At 47.9% G+C, this 16,377-nt stretch overlaps 1 protein-coding gene and 1 long non-coding RNA gene across 3 annotated transcripts in view; both read right to left on the bottom strand.

Moving 5' to 3' along the window:
• FAM193A (family with sequence similarity 193 member A) overlaps positions 1–141 on the bottom strand; it is a 98,709-nt gene extending 98,568 nt beyond the window's left edge. The window contains exon 1 of the mRNA XM_042812577.1: positions 105–141. The gene's annotated coding sequence lies outside the window, so the exon portion shown is untranslated. The remainder of the gene's footprint in view (positions 1–104) is intronic.
• A 6,319-nt stretch (positions 142–6,460) lies between these two features.
• LOC122156692 lies at positions 6,461–13,923 on the bottom strand. 2 transcript variants are annotated; one of them, XR_006167609.1, is made up of 3 exons: positions 13,243–13,923; positions 12,823–13,128; positions 6,461–11,985 (listed from the first exon to the last, which is right to left on the bottom strand). It is a non-coding gene; the product is annotated as an uncharacterized LOC122156692 (long non-coding RNA). The 2 variants fall into 2 exon arrangements; XR_006167610.1 differs by having other exon boundaries at positions 12,840–13,128.
• Between the last annotated feature and the right edge of the window lie 2,454 nt (positions 13,924–16,377).

The following is a 16,377-nucleotide window of genomic DNA, read 5'->3' as shown; positions in this document are numbered from 1 at the left end:
GGCGAGCCCCCCTCCGTCCTTCCCTTCCTTTCCCTTCCCTCCCCCCAGCCCTCATCGCACCCGGGGGCCGTGCTGACGTCCCGGCGGCCAGCGCCTCGCCTCACCTCGCCGTGTCCCGCTGCCGCCCCGCCGCCGCCGCCCAGAGCTCCGCTGCCGGCGGCCGGGGCCGTCAGCAGGCCGCCCACCGCGCTGGAGGAGCCGGCCGCCGCCTGGCTCGCAGCCCTCAGAGGGACCGCTCCCGCCGCGGCCCCGGCCTTGCCCAGGCCTCCGGCGCCGCCTCCGCCGCTGGGTCCCGGCCCGCCGCTGCTGCCGAGGCCGCCGCCCCGCTTGTTCTTCCGGCGCTTGGCTCCGCGCTTGGCGTCGGCCGGACTCATCGCGCCTGACACCCGGGCGGGGAGGAGGGAGCGGGGGGGAGGAGGAGAAGGAGGAGGGGAAGGGGCGCGGGGCCGCGGCGACCTCCCGGGTGCGGAGGGGGCGGGCGGGGCCGGGGCACGGGGCACCCCGGGCGCCGAGGAGCGGAGCGCACCGACTGTCACCGGCAACGAGGACTCCTTCGGCCCCAGCGCCGCTGACCAGAGTTACCGTCCAATATGGCGGACACAAGGGGAAAGTGATCCCCCCTTACGTCGGGGGGCTCCCCCTCGCGCTGACGGGAACCCGCCCCGCGGGGTGCGCCGGGAAGCGTAGTTCTCTCGCGCCCCGCCGCCGCGCCGCAAGTGGGTCGAAGGACTACGACTCCCGGCGTGCATAGCGGGACCCCGCTGGGCGCGGCCGTAGACGTCACCCGCCGCCGCGAGGCCGCCTGGGAGCGGTAGTCCCGCCCGCCACCGTTAGCCCCGCCGGCCGACGTTGCCACCCCGGTCAAGGGACTACACCGCCGCCCAGCAGCCGGCGAGCGCCACGTGACGCACGCCCCCGCGTCTTAAAGGGGCCGCAGCGGCCGGGCGCTCCCGCAGCGGCTGAGGCGCGAGGGGCCGCCTTCCGCCGAGGCGAGCCGGCGGAGGCCTTGGGCTAATGCAGGGAATGGCAGCCGCCTCCTGCTGCTCTCGTTCACATAAGCATCGCGGAGCCGGGTTTAAGCGGCACCACCGGCCAGCTCCTCTTAATAAAGAGCTGTGTGGGAGCCGCGTTTCATCCTCCGTGGGTGCAGGCTGTGGAAGGCACCAAGCCCCAGCGGGGAAGGCTTAAAATGGAGGTTACGCACGGTGGGCTGCACGGAGAGGGCCCTGCTCCTCACAGGTGGGGAGGTGAGCAGGCTGCCAGCAGGGCTTGGCCAACCCAACCCAACCCACCACAGGGACTCACACAGATCATCGAGTCCAACTCCCGGCTCCACACAAAGATCAGAGACAATGTCCAAACACTCCTTCAACACCACTGCCACAAACTGCACACACAGCCACCTGGATTTGCCATAGCCATTTCTCTCTGTGGATTGCAAACCTCCTTCCGGAGTGGCGGTCAGCATCATTTCCTGAGATTGTTTTCCCTTTGTGGCACAACGTGGTGCTGCATGGACAGACCGGAAAAGGTGAAATGCTCCAGCACTCTGCCCCGATGCGATTTGGTGGTGTGACGTAACATTATAGACATGTTTAGGCACTAGAGTGTTGTTCTTCCCTTCACTGCAAGCAGGCAGCACAGCTAGGCAACCAAAAGACACAAAGGGTGTAAAACGTCAAAAAGGTCACAGAAACAATGTCTCAGGACTTTGGGAAGAAAAACAGAAGAAAGCTCTGATTCCAACACGTTCTGCTGAGACACTGGCAGCTCCAGAGATAGCTTCCATCTGTGCTGAAGCTGTTCCAGGCTGTTTGCCCTGATGCACATGAAGGAGCTTTGCAGGTATACACAAGCATCAGCAAAACCAGGAGAACATGTTTGTTCCTGGTGTGGTCTGGTAAATGGCAAGTTTTGGAGGAGCAGGAGTCCTCCAAATATCCTTGAAGGGAGCATATAAACGGGAAAGGGAACGGCTGTTTACGAGGGTTGATAGTGATAGGACAAGAGGGAATGGTCTTAAACTGAGACAGGGGAGGTTTAGGTTAGATATTAGGAGGAAGTTCTTCACATAGAGGGTGGTGACGCACTGGAACAGGTTACCCAAGGAGGCTGTGGATGCCCCTAACCTGAAGGCATTCAAGACCAGGCTGGATGTGGCTCTGGGCAGCCTAGTCTGCTGGTTGGTGACCCTGCACATAGCAGGGGGGTTGAAACTGGAACAGGCTGCCCAGGGAGGTTGTGCAGTCTCCTTCTCTGGAGATGTTCAAGACCTGCCTGGACGCCTACCTGTGTGACCTGGTGTAGGGAACCTGCTTTGGCAGGGCGGTTGGACTCGATGATCTCTGGAGGTCCCTTCCAACCCCTACAATTCTGTGATTCTGTGATCATTGTTGTCCTTTTCAACCCAGGCCATTCTGTGATTCTATGATTCATAAACACACAGTGCTGTATGAGCAGCAAATTGCAGGATGACCAACCATAGGGTCATGCAATGCTCGCACAGTTGTGTGCAGCCTTTTGCAATGAATAAATAAATTCTACGCCCTGTAGTATGAACTCAAATTTGATTTCTTAACATCTCAATACACAGAATTATTCTTAGGGTGCATGTCTTTGGTTTGAAATGTTGACGTGTCTTATTTCAGACCGATACACAGCCAGCTTTTTCTTCCTTTTAGAATTATATTTTCACATGGTCTCAGCTGTCAGTGTCTGTATCCCCTATGTAACAGATAAAAAGCACTGTTATGAGAAACTATTACTGTTAAATCACTCAACTGCGCAGCAGCTATGTCAGCTCAGTGTCACCACAACATTTAATTCCAGTACTCTCATCACAGAAACATGTACATTTTCCTTTCACTATTCAGAAAACAAGGATCATCCATACCACTTTTTAAAGTCAGTTTTCAGTGTTAAAGACGATTGGCAGTGTAAGACAGAAAGTTTTTATAAACTGTTGAGGTCAAGGTCTCTTTTCAATCTGCAAATAAATACAGGAAAATGAAGTACCTTTATGGTTTTGAACAGCACTCAGCTACCACACCTTATTTTTAACTTGCAATTAGACTGAGCCTGTAGGTTGTTTTAAAAATGAACTTGCCAGCTTGGTGGTGGATCTAAAGATTTTATGAACTGGAGCAAAAGAGAGAGGAAATTAATTTGACTGCTGTGAGGACATATAAACAAATCTCTTGCCTTTACTTGAAGTAAATTATTTAAAATGCTCAACTTCATTCCTAAGAAAATACAGCCAGTCTTTTGAGAAAACTAACATTAATTTACCTCATTGTTAATTTAAAGCATGGCATCACACTTCAGTGTTCTTTAGGAAGAAAAACTATTTGTACTACTAAAATTTTTCAAATTTTCCAGGAACAACATTTATGAAAATTCACTACATAAACAGTGCAGAGTGCTGCAGTGCACTCACATGACTTCCTTTGAACCAGCTGTATTTCAGTAGTTTTGCTGTTTTATCTGCAAAGCATAAAGTCAACAAAAATCTGTGAGGATTACCAGTCACAGTTACCTTTAAGTTCTGCTTTCACAATGTCTGGGAAAACTCAATGTGGTTTTACCCTTTACTGCAATATTTGTGCTGCTCTTCTCTTGCATACACATCTAAGATCTAAGGTACCTGTATTACTTGCTGGAGTTTAACCTGGCAGGTGGCTAAGCAGCACACAGTCATTTGCTCACTCCTCAACTTGCAGTGGGATGGAGGAGAGAACTGGGGAAAAATAGTAGAATTGTGGGTTTAGATAAAATCATTTACTGAGATAGAGAAAATGATAATAATTATGACAAATATACATGTGTATGTATATATGAGTATTTATAACAAGTGATGCACAAGCAATTGCTCTCCATCTCCTGACCAATGCCCAGATGGGCCCCCAAACATTGAAAGAGAGCGAGATGAACTCCACCCCCTTCAACACTCCTTCCACGTGATGCCATATGGTATGGAAAATCCCTTTGGCCAATTTAAGTCAGCTGTCCTAATTCTGTCCCCCTCAGCTTCTTGGCCCCTTTGCTGTGGATGGCCTTAGCTGTGTACAACACTGCTTAGCAGTAATTATAAACAGTGGTGCATTATCAGCATACTTTTTCTCCTAAAACCAAAATGGAGCATCATACCAGACATTTTGAAGAAAACAATTCCATCCCAGCAGAAACTAATGCAATACTGAACAGTTGTTGTAACTGTAATTAAAAAATAAGTGATCTGTTAGTTATTACTGTTCTTGAAAAAGCAGTCTCTGTGTCAGGGAGGTTACAGTTTATGGTTTCTTTGATTTCAAGAGGTTCTTAATTATGCATTTCATTCCCAATTCAGTGAATGCTACTTCATATTAATGTTAGTAATACACTGAAGTCCGAGGAGCAACTCACCTGCATGGCAAGCCTGACAAGATTTAAAGCCATCCTTCTGCTCCCCACCATTTTGTAACTGCTGTCATTCACCAAATGACTGTTTTATTTACATTTCCAAAAATTGCTTTTGGATCCTCGCTTTCTGTCAGTTTCCCCTACATGGTTACATTTGTACAGAGGCCCTGGGGCTTTGCACTGAAATCAACGTTATACAACTCAAGGAATTTGTCAACATAATTATTCTGCAGCTAGCACTAATTTGTCTTTGCTGTCCAACAATCTGTCATTTTAATAGCAATTTTGTTCCCTAAAAGCCTTTTCTACAAAGAAATGAACATGCACGTGTATGGGCATAGGCAACTGTGTACTTACACAGAAGTAAAAAACAGGTGGATGATACGGCGTGCAGACACTGTGTGCTCACAAAGGTCCTCGTCACGGTGAGAGCCCCTCTCCATGACCAACACATTGAACTCACATCCCAGTGCTGTCTGAGAAAGCATTTGGGAGTCACTGGGGCACTGGGGGCTCATAGAAGAGCTCTGCCTGTGGTCCCACAGCAACAGCACCATGATTACAAACCAGCACTGATGCAGCACCACAGCAAACTGAGTGCCTTCTCATCAGCGTCTGTTCTCATGTGCAGTAACATCTGAGCTCCTTCCGCATGCAGGGAACATTGGAATCACATTCCTGGATGGCCTTCATGGGGTCCTGGGCACTGCCTCCTTTCCAAAGCCTTCTTGGGATAAGGTTGTTGATCTATCATTGAGGGAGTATTTGGTTGCATGGTGGGATGATGCAAGCAGAGCATTCTGCTAGCAGGGCTACCTGAACAGCAAAGGACTGCGGGCTGTTCTTCAAATGACCACGTTCAGTATTACCTCACCTCCTCTGGAATTTGTTTCACAGCCAGATGTTTCAACTGAAATAAACTTTATGGAAAGCAGAGAAAGTTAAAGCAAAATAAAAGCAGTCTCACCTGCTGTATAATAAAACTTTATTTCATTAGCTTTACGACCTTTACAGCTTTATGGTTATTGGCTTTTTTATCTGCACAGTTCTCACTGGTCCTTAAACAATGTGTTTGGTAAAGCTATGAGCACGGAGGTCTTGCAGAGGGCCTTGTTTCAGATGATCTGCCATGGAAAACATCTCAGGGGAACCTGGATTTTGTAACCAACGTGGCCATGAAGATGTGTGATTTCTGGGTGCTCGTTCACAGTGCCAATGCTGGAACATTTCTGTGCTATGCTGTGCTATGACAACAAATATAGTAACACAAATCAAGAACACTATGTTTTTCTCAAGAATGCTTCAGTAAATAAATGGAACAAAAGTCTGTTTCTTAGCACAGAACCACAGAATCGTAAAGGTAGGAAGGGACCTCTAGAGATCATGTAGTCCAACCCCCCTGCAAAGCAGCTCCTTATAGCAGGCTACACAGGCAAATACAACATGTATGCATACTGCATTCAGCAATCTCCCCCAATATTCCTTTGATTCCCATTTTTTTCTTTCTCAGAATAAGCTCTTCCAGCCTCTTCTGAAGGGTGGCTTCTTGAAACACCTCCTGGGTTTTTGAGGCATTGACCTGGCCATTGAAATAGATCAAGTAATGCTGCGCTGTGCAAAGCTGGGTTACATTTTTGCATTGAAACTCTTAGAAGAGTTACAAAACAACCATTTTGCACACTGGCTCTAAGTAAGCTGATTAAGACTCTGAAATTTTGTTTATCCTCACAAGGTGGGATACACCTGCATGCAGGAAAGATGTTCCTGCACATTGCTGGCACGCAGCTGGGGAAGAGCCCCCCACAGCAGAACTCACAGCAGCTCAGGATTTAGTGGAGCAGTTTTGACAAACCAACTTCTAAATCTTTAATCATAGAGTTGTAGAAGGCTTTGGGTTGGAAGGGACCTTTAAGTACATCTAGTTCCAACCCCCCTGCTGTAAGCAGGGACACCGACCACTAGACCAGGTTGATCACAGCCCCATCCAGTCTGGCCTTGAATGCCTCCAGGGAGAGAGTATCCACAGCCTCTCTGGACAACCTGTTCCAGAGCCTCACCACCCTCACAGTAAAGAATTTCTAATATCTAGTCTAAATCTGCCATCTTCCAGTCTAAAGCCATTCCCCTTGTCCTGTTTCAATGTGCTGACATAAAAAGTCTCCACCCAGCTTTCCTACAGGCACTCTTCAGGTACTGAAAAGCTGCAGTAATGTCCCTCTGGAGCCTTCTCTTCTCCAAGCTGAAAAGCCCAACTCTCTCAGCCTGTCCTTGTAGAGGAGGTGCTCCAGTCCTCTGATCATCTCTGTGGCCCTCCTCTGGACTCGTTCCTGCAGCTCCAATCATTGAACACCTCAGCTTTCTCCGTATCCCTCATGACCACGTCTCCATTTTCCTTCCAGAGGGGGCACACACCTTCCCTGAACTTCCTTTTATCACTGATAATGATGTGTATGAGGGATGAAGTTTACTATCCCAGCTGAAGTTTTGGAAGAAAATCCAGTTTCCACCTTTCAGCACAGGTGTTAAGCTATGCAGTCAGAGCTTTGCTGGTGAGCTGATGGAGTGAAAATAATATTTCCAGTGTGTGATTTCTTTTATCCACAGAGCCCAAATGTGGTGGAAAAACACAAGCAGCTGTTTCTCCGCTCGTGGTTTCCAGCCTTCCATGTCCTGGCAGCTTTGTGTCCTGTGCCCAGGCTCTCTGTGCCTCTGAAAGCTGTGATCTTTGAGGCTGCCCACTGCCTCCACTGTTTGCAGATTGCCAATAATCCTTAAAATGAAGCACTGGCAGCCAGTGCCAAAGAGCAGTGCCAGCCTTTGGGGTTGGTTTGGGTGCTGGTCCCTGGTGGGTCAGAATTGTTCAGCACTGTTTCACCTGTTGCCTGCTCCTCTTCCTTTTTGCCTTTTCTTTTCGCCTGTTAGATGATGTTGAATACATCCATCAGTTCCAAGCAAAAATATGACAGCTGAAAGATCAGAGCCTCCTTCCTGGCAGCCATTACCACGTAAAGTAGACATCTAATTTCATTGCAAGTTTTGCCAAGAGAAGCACATTCTGCTTTTGCACTCATTGATCCAGAGCTTTTTAACATTATCTGAATGAACAGTGCAGCTGGTGAACCTTTCTTACAGTTTATCTTTCTGCTTCTTTGGCTTTTGAATCTATCACCACAGGGGAGAAAACAATATCTCACCGCTCTTCCATCATCTGTTACCTCAAAATGTCCCAAAGAATTTCTTTTTCCTTATCCCTGCAGTGTGATACAGTGGAGTTGTGGTTGTGGTCGTAGATCTCTCCATAATATGAGGAAGCTCAAGAGTGCACGGATCATCCCGGTTTCCAATCTGTGCTGGAGAAATCAAGCAGGGAAAAGGGATGGAATTTTCTTGTCTCTCTTTGCATCTTCTCTGAACTGTTGCTGCCTCTGAGTGATTAAATTCCTGAATTTTAATTGTCATTCATAGAGCAGTTGGACCCAGAGTGTGTGAATGAGGGGTTTTCTGTGCTCTCCCCACCTTTCTCTGATGATGGAAGAGAGGGAACAGTGGATGGGACTGCGTCCTCCCAGCATGACAGCAGGGAATGAGCAGCAGTCTCAGAGATAATCTTTCTCCATCCTGTTGGACAAAAGCAGGTGGAGAACTTAGGCCTTAGGATGCTGTGGTCATAGGAATTATTCCAAGGAAAGGCCAGTTTTTCTGACTGTCTTCTTAACATTTCATTTGTTATCAGGATATCCCCAAATTAGCTCCAGAAGCTCTCTGCATAGCCTTAAAAAGAGGCGGTAACAGAGAACATAATGTCCTGGATGGGGCCCCAGGCAGCCTGGTCTAGTACCAGATCTGGAGGTTGGTGGCCCTGCCTATGGCAAGGGGTTGGAACTTGGTGACCCTTGGGGTGCCTTCCAACCTAAGCCATTCTGTGATTCTTTGGAAAAGATTAGCTGGGAAGAAAATTACCCTCCTTGTTAAGGCGTCAGCAACTCCTTCAGCTTGGACTTTGCTGGACATGGCATTGCCTGGCCGATGGGAATGGCACTGTCAGTGGTGTGAGGCCAGGCAGGCAGGCACAGCCACGCCAGGAGCGATACCTGCTGCTGCCTTCAGGAAACCCATGACCCTGTATGCACTTGGAATATGTTCCAACCTCAAACTGGCAGAAGCCAATGGTCATGGGCTGTTTCAGGTTCTTGTTTTCTGCCTCTTCCTTCCCCAGCTCTGCCACAGTGGGCCAGCCCTTATTTCCATCCCCAGTCTGAGTGGAGCCATAGAAAAGGGCTCCAGCAAAAGCCCATGAGCCTGTCTTCTTCACACCCCAGACAGTGTGCAGACATCTAGCACCAAACCGTGATGCTCGGCTACATGACAGTATAGGGCAAAGCTTCCAAACAAAGTTCTGCTGCTTTTGCTTCTGTCAGAAGGGTAATTTGAACAACTCAATGCTATTCAATAGTCACATCCTGTGTTTAGAGTGAAGGTCTTGGATGCAGAATATACTTGTTAAAGTACTAAAAAACAGGTAAGCTGGTCCAGCTGACTTCTATAACACCGTAGCGTTCCAAGAAAACCAACACCTTTGCAGTCACCTTGTCTCAGTGACCTGCTAAGAACAATTTTACCCCAATGATTGCTTTCATTTCTGCTTGACAGACATAGAGATCCCCCACATATAACATCCTACAGGCATATGCAGCTATTATCTTCCACATTCCCAGGGCAGCCTCACAAAGGGGAATGCGGCTTTCAGTTTCTTATGTGTAAATAGAAGAAAGAACTGCTGGCCAGCCAGCCCAGGTGTAACTTCAATGCAGCACAGAAGATGCTGCCACTCTCCTGGCCAGGCAGAGGGGAATGGGAGAGCTGGGAGTGAAATGTGGAGATGCAGAATCCAAGCCCATGGGAAAATTCCACTGCTCATACAGTGGCATATTTCATTCAGGGCTGAGATACGGAGCATCTTCTCCAAGGTTCATCAAAGCCTGGATCATTTGGGGCTCATGTGTGGTGCAAGACCAAAGATACAAAAACCATCTGTGAAATTCCAGTCCAAACTGAGATCCTTACTGCAGTGAGTGCCTGTACTTCAACTGAAATATTTTGTTGGCTTGATGAGATTATTTGCTTGCCCCTGGATTGTTGGCTTATTTCTATGTTTCTTCCTAACTTCCTAACTGTATCTTTTAATCTTCAAAACACTTAGCAGCTAATACAATCACAGAATCATACAATCACAGAGTCGTTTGAGTTGGAAGGGATTCTGAGAGGCCATCTAGTCCTGCAGTGAAGGAGGACACCTACAGCTCCACCAGGTGCTCAGAGCCCTGTACAGCCTGACCTTGGGTGTCTCCAGGGATGGCGCATCCACCACCTCTCAGGGTAACCTGCACCAGTTGATATGATACAAGATGCTGAGCACCAGAAACCTCTGGCTGTAGGCCCTCTCAGAGCTACTGCTATTCCAACCATTTCCCACCTGCTGCACGGTGGGGCTCTTCCCTGGATTGGTGCATGGTTTGCTGTTAACAGTTGTATGGCATTTGTATGAACACAGTGCGTCATCATTCTGAGCTTTCCCATTCCCATGAGAGAAAATACCCAAGGAAATTTCCCAGGGGACGAGGCACATTCAGATAAGGCTGGCACCACTCCAAGGCATGCAATTGCCAGAGAAAGGAAATTTACTTGATGAGGAACGAGAACATAGCTCGATTTACAGGCTAAGAGCTGACCCTGCAGGGGGTGGAACATCATCTTCCTTGCTGTCGGAATACGCTGAGGCTGCTGCACATCTCAGGCCCCAAGTTAACAAACACTGACGTGTTTGCACAGTATGTGCTTGCAAGAGGCATTTCTCTAAGTGCAAGGAGGCAGTTTGTGCATTAGCGAGCCTGGAAGAGACATTTCCTGCACCACTTCAGTGTCTGAGTTGTCAAGTGCAACAGCGGTATCAAAAGCTTCAGCAGGGCTGGGTTTCTTAACATGCACTGTTACTGGGCACAGACTGTTAGCACGGGGCTGCAGCTGCTGAGCTTCAGTGGTCTCAACATTACTGAGAATACTGACCCTATATAGAGACCCTATAGAGACCCTATAAATGTCTCAACATCAAGTGCTCAGGTGCACCACTCCATTGATTTCTGCCCTTTTGATTGGTAAATAGTGGAAAGCTAGGCCACAAAAGCAGCAGTTTTGTGCCTTTTGTGCCAATCTTCCTCTCATGTAGTCCCAGCTCTCTCCAGAATGGTGTCCAAAGGCTTTTGAACAGAACTGAGACAGTGACACAGCATTAAGTTGTCAGAAATTGTTTCCAAGGCTCACTTTTCCCCATAGAATCACAGAAATTGGACAGGACCTCTGGAGATCCTGCAGTGCAACCTCATGCAAGGCAGGTTCTCCACTGTAGGTAGTGGGGAACAAAGGAGAGCATCCAGATGGGATTTGAATATCTCTAGAGAAGGAGACTCCACGACCTCTTAGAGCAGCCTGTTCTGGGGTGGCTCACTGGTACCTTTGCAAAGAGGAACTGAAAAATGAGATTTTTTTCTTCCCACTTTTAAAACATGCCCATTATGGCAGCCAGTTCTTGCCAGCTGAAGCTGGAAGAAGCAGACTGCTGGGTTAGCTTTATAAATGCTTATTTCATGCTGTAGGAGTGTTCCATCCCATTTCAGCTTCTCCAGGCCATATAACAGTTCTGCCTTTTGGCTAATGAAGTGCCTTTAGTCATCCCATTCAAAATTAAAAATACGACCTTGCTGTTGTGCCAGATAAGAGATGGATGTATTATCAGAATTCTTTTATGTCTTTGTGACACAATTGGAACCAGGCTGGGACAAAGAAGGGATATTTCATTACACGCCTGCAAGTAAGTGGTGTATAAAGACACTCCACAGTACATCATGCGCTTCAGCAGAGCTGCGTGAGAGGTAATCTGTGCTGAAGATTTACCTAGAAATCCTTCACTTGCCAAAGGAGAGGCAGCCTTCTGCGTGTCTACATTTCCAGCAATTCTATTTGCCTCAAAGCACGAAAGGAAGAAGTGGAAAGTGGCTTTATTTAAGAACATATGGTGGTTGGGTGCACCAGAGATAAATAATAATGGTTAATAACTGAAATCCAGAAGGGAAAGCAGATTCAGCCTGAATGGATTTGAAAGCTTTGTCAAAGAGAGCAATTCCTCTCTGGCAGTGTGAAAGCTTAGGCAGCTAGCAGGGGGGGCTGCCTGAAATTTGCTTCCTGACAGAAGACTTTTGTTGAAAAGATCCTTTAGAAATCAGTGTAACCCAGGTTATCCACCCGACAGCACTTGCTGCTACTGCTCTAGATAGGGGTGTGCAGGGCCTGGGTTTCCTCTTTTGCCCAGTTCCCCACTGACTCTGAGCATTTATGTAACCTCATTGGCCTCAAGCTCCCTTCTATACCATGGAAATACAAACACTCTGCAGGTCTTCCTTCTGAGCTTCTCCAGTGTGTTATGCAGTACTTTGTTTTCACAATAAATCATGGATGACTGGAAAGGCTCATTATCTACAGAGCAGGTTGGTCTGTCAAAGAGCTGCCTTGGCTGAACTAAACGATGGTTCTCTCCTGCAAAACATAGCAGTAGCATCATGTAAGAAGTCAGAGGAATTCTATGGTGGAAAATAAATGAAGCACAAATCAAATCTCTGTAAAACAACTGAAGAAGTGCTATCTAATATTGACAGTGCTTTAAAAGCTTATGCTTCTTTTGTTATCATGAGTAAAGATGGCTCAGCGTTCCTGCAGCAAACAGATATATTCCCACTGCCTTATGACAGCATTTGTAATGGTTTGCTGAAGCATCATCCTTCAAGCATGTATTCAATCAGCTTAAGAGCTTTTTTTTTTTTTTTTTCATAAGTGGCAGTAAAATACTAGAACAGTTACCTTATAGCAGTTTAACAAATGCTCGAGTTCTACCAGTTACCAACCCATAGCAATTTGACTGTTAAAGCCTTACAAAAGCTATGCTACCAGTTCCTGTACAGCTTCTTGTTGCAGGGTGAGATGCTGCAATTCAAAGACTGTCTCAGTGAGCCAATGGAGCTGAAGTACTTCCCACTCAATAGAATCACAGAATGGTTTGGCTTGGAAGGACCTCACAGCACACCCAGACCCAACCCCTGCCATGGGCTGGGTGCCTCCCACCACATCAGGCTGCCCAGGGGCCATCCGACCTGCCTTGAGCACCTCCAGGCATGGGGCCTCAGTAGGACACTGCCTGTCTATAACTCAGGGAGACATCACCATTTGATTTCACCCTAGTTCTTAAATGCTAAAGTCAAATCTTATTCCCCTCCCAGGTTTTAAAGAAACCACTTTCCTAAGAATGCCAACCATTTTTTAGCTGTGTAAAACTGGCAAGAGCTCTCCCTGTTGCTGCTAAACTGCAGAAATAAGTACCTGTTCCGACTGGTTACCTCTGGTGAGTTTGCACAGCATTTCTCTCTGTTGTCCTTGGAGACCTGGGACAATGATGGCGTTGACACACCCTCAGCCATAATTATTGGTGAGAGCAGAAGGAAGAGGGAAAGCAGAGGAGATATGAGGTGGGCATTCCTGAGGGCACTGTGCAGTCTGTGATGCTGGGGACCCAGTGTCAGCTGCCAGTTGAGATCACAGGGGGTTTTGTGGGGACATGTGAGCATATTGCCGTGGGCCAGGGCAGGGACTGGTTGCGTTTGTTTGCTCATGAAGAAGCTCAGCAATCTGAGGAAGGAAGAAGAGGCAGAAGACAGGACATGAGTGGAAAGCACAAGTCTGGATAGGAAAGTAGTGGCAAAAGGCAAAGGGGACAAGAAATATGTCAAGTTTTTGACCTACTCATTCTTTCGCATCATGAGGCCCATGTGCAAGGGCAGTGCATCTTTGTGGGTCCTGCGTCCTACAGTTCAGCACAGAAGTGGTCTCCAAATGCTCCACGCAATGCATGTGAGGTCATCCATGCCTCTCTGTACAGTGAAGAAGTCTTAAAAAAACAAAACCAACCAACCAAACAAACAAAATTGTTTTCTTAAAAATTAACACTTTGGATGCATCCAAATTCCTGTAACCTTTTCCTTTTCCAGAAGTCCAACCTGAGAGTCACTATGGAAACGCCAATGCCTGTTTTCTCTTATTTCCCCATTGACATCGCAGTGGGGGAAGTTGGCCTCACAGCACCAGGGATGTTCCCAGTGCCCAGTGCCTGTTTCTCATCCTATAAATAAAAGCAAAACAATGCAAACAGGGTTATCTTCTCAATGAACTCAGCTTGTTCTGACAAAAGAGTTCTGCTCCACCGAATAATTACACTAATTAACGCTTTTCACTTCATTCTGGTTATCACATGCAATCCCTTCCCACCACTCCCAAGGCCGCATCAATAGCACAGCTCCTGAATAATTCCCCAGTGAACAGACAAAACAAGGAGCATCCCCTTGGTTCTTAGCAAGACAAATGCTATGCCTGTGCTGGGCAGGGGCCTTCCAGTATCTAAAGGAGGGGAGAAGATAGAAGGGGACAGACTCTTTTGCAGGGCCTGTTGTGACAGGACAAAGGGAAATTGTTTCAAACTAAAAGAGGGGAAATTTAGATTATATATGTGGAAGAAGTTTTTTATGCTAAGGGTGGTGAAGTACTGGCACAGGTTGCCCAGAGAGGCGGTTGCCCTGGAGACACTGAAGGTAATGACGGATGGGGCTCTGAGCACCTCATGAAGCTGTAGGTTTCCCTGTTCATTGCAGGGGAATTGAACCAGTTGACCTTTCAAGGATTCAACTCAAACTGTTCCAGGAATCTATAGTTCCCTTCTGCTGCATCATTAATACCTAAGCCCTCTCCACAAAAGGCAGAACATACACACTGCCTCCCTCTCTACTCTGCCCTCGTGAGGCCTCATCTCGAGCGGCCAGGTCTGGGCCCCCGGTACAAAAAAGACAGGAGGATGTTGGAGAGGGTCCAGAGGAGACTCACAAAGATGATCAGGGTCTGGAGCAGCTCTCATCCGAAGACAGGCTGAGGGAGCTGGGCTTGTTCAGTCTGGAGAAAAGAAGGCTGCAGGGTGACATCATTGCAGCCTTTCAGTACCTGAAGGGAGCCTAAAAACAGGAGGGGAATCAACTCTTTGAAAGGGTTGATAACTGCTGGACAAGGGGAAATGGTTTTAAGTTGAGGGAGGAAAGATTTAAGTTAGATATCAGGGGGAAGTTCTTTACAGAGAGAGTGGTGAGGCGCTGGAACAGGTTGCCCAGAGAGCTTGTGGATGCCCTGTTCAACACCTGCAGGTGTTGAAGGCCAGATTGGATGGGGCCCTGGGCAGCCTGGTCTAGTATCAGACATGGAGATTGGTGGCCCTGCTATCAGGGGGGTTGGAGCTCGATGATCCTTGAAGTCCCTTCCAACCCAAGCCATTCTACAACTCTGTGATTCTATGATTTTGTGCACCACTCACCCCCGGCTGGTGAGGCAGTTTCCTGGCTGCAGTAGCAATGAGCTCCCTCTGTGACACAGTGCCAAAACTCCTTGTGATAACAAATGAGATGCCAAGGGCTGCAGTGCGGAGAGCTTGGAAACCTCCATCTTTGGTATCAATACAAGACTTGAACCCACTTCCCAGCCCCAGAACGTGCAGGAAATACTCACCCCACCATACCCATGGCTGAGGAGTCAAGGGTGGATATGAGGAATCAGCCCAAGCCAGGATGCCTGCACCTGGGTGCTGTGGCCAAGCAGACAGAGCGCTCTGGAGCAGTGCCTTTTTTGTTGCCCTGCACAACACCCAGCTTTCCTCTGGACATCGCAGAAAGCTGCTCCGCCGTTTCCAAGGTGATCCTGGGGTGAAGGCTGCTGCATATTCCCTTGCAGGTAGCAGCAGCTGTCGTCGGGAGATGTCCTTGGACAAGCCATTGTTTGCAAGGAAATAGGGAAAAGCAGAAAAAAAAGATCTGTTTGTAATCATTTCTTAAAGACCTGTAAGAAGAAAAGACAAATTAGGGCATTTATTTTGGGAGATGGTGAGTGTTTTCTAATGCAGCACGAGCCTTTGCACCTGGGAATAAGCACTGCAACTCCACTGTAAACAGCAAAATTAATCATTTAATCCTCATTAATCCTCCCCACTGTCCTCTAATGCAATGGATACAAATGCAGTTGGTGCCTCCCACCGAAGCTGAGGTTACGGGAGGAAGACGCGGTGTGGATGGAGATGTGTGCTCCTTTCCATGCAGCACACGGCCCCTCATGGCCCCACGACCTACTCAGATCCCAGAGAAGTTCTTCGGGAATATTTCTGCAATTTCTTCTCCAGAGATAGGAAAGCCTGAAAAATAGGAAAGCCGCATTTATTTTGATTCAGCCACACTGGAGCCCTCTTACTGACGTCCTTGAGCTCACAATTTCACAACACCCTGTGGTTTTGCAGGCAATGGATGCTTGCTTAATAGGAACATTTCAGTCGGTTCCCTACAAAAACAAAGAGAAGCTCACCCCAGAAGAGATTTGTCTCCTTGCAGTTTTTCTTCTGATCAATCTGGGGGGAAACCATAAGTGTATCCTGCACACACTTGGATGTAGCCCACATCTCTGGCTAGCATCACATTAAGCACCCAGTCTCACAGGGCAGATGGTGATTTCCAGTAAGAGTCCACCTGAGCCACCTGCCTCCAGCAACTGATGCCAGACGTTGTAAAGGAGAATTAATAACAGCAACCCCACACTCAGTTTTTAGGTCACCTCTTCCCAGGGAAGTTTTGCCCAGCCTCCTAGACTTCACAATCAAATTAAACACTGGGAAATAATGAGCTGCAATACAGCACAGGCAGCCAGAGAGCAGTCATTGGCTCATTGGCATGTATCGCCTTTGCTGTGTGGGCTGGAGTTTCTGATAGCATCACAGTACATTCAGAGAGCACAATATGCATCTGCACTATGGGACAGCATCAGTCCAGCAGCACACGGTATACACTGGCAGGTTATGTG

The sequence above is a fragment of the Centrocercus urophasianus genome, unplaced genomic scaffold (assembly GCF_019232065.1).
Source record: "Centrocercus urophasianus isolate 14NV4802_14NV808 unplaced genomic scaffold, USGS_Curo_1.0 seq_13, whole genome shotgun sequence".
NCBI classification, from domain to species: Eukaryota; Metazoa; Chordata; class Aves; order Galliformes; family Phasianidae; genus Centrocercus; species Centrocercus urophasianus.
This window is presented reverse-complemented; position numbering and strand designations above follow the sequence as displayed.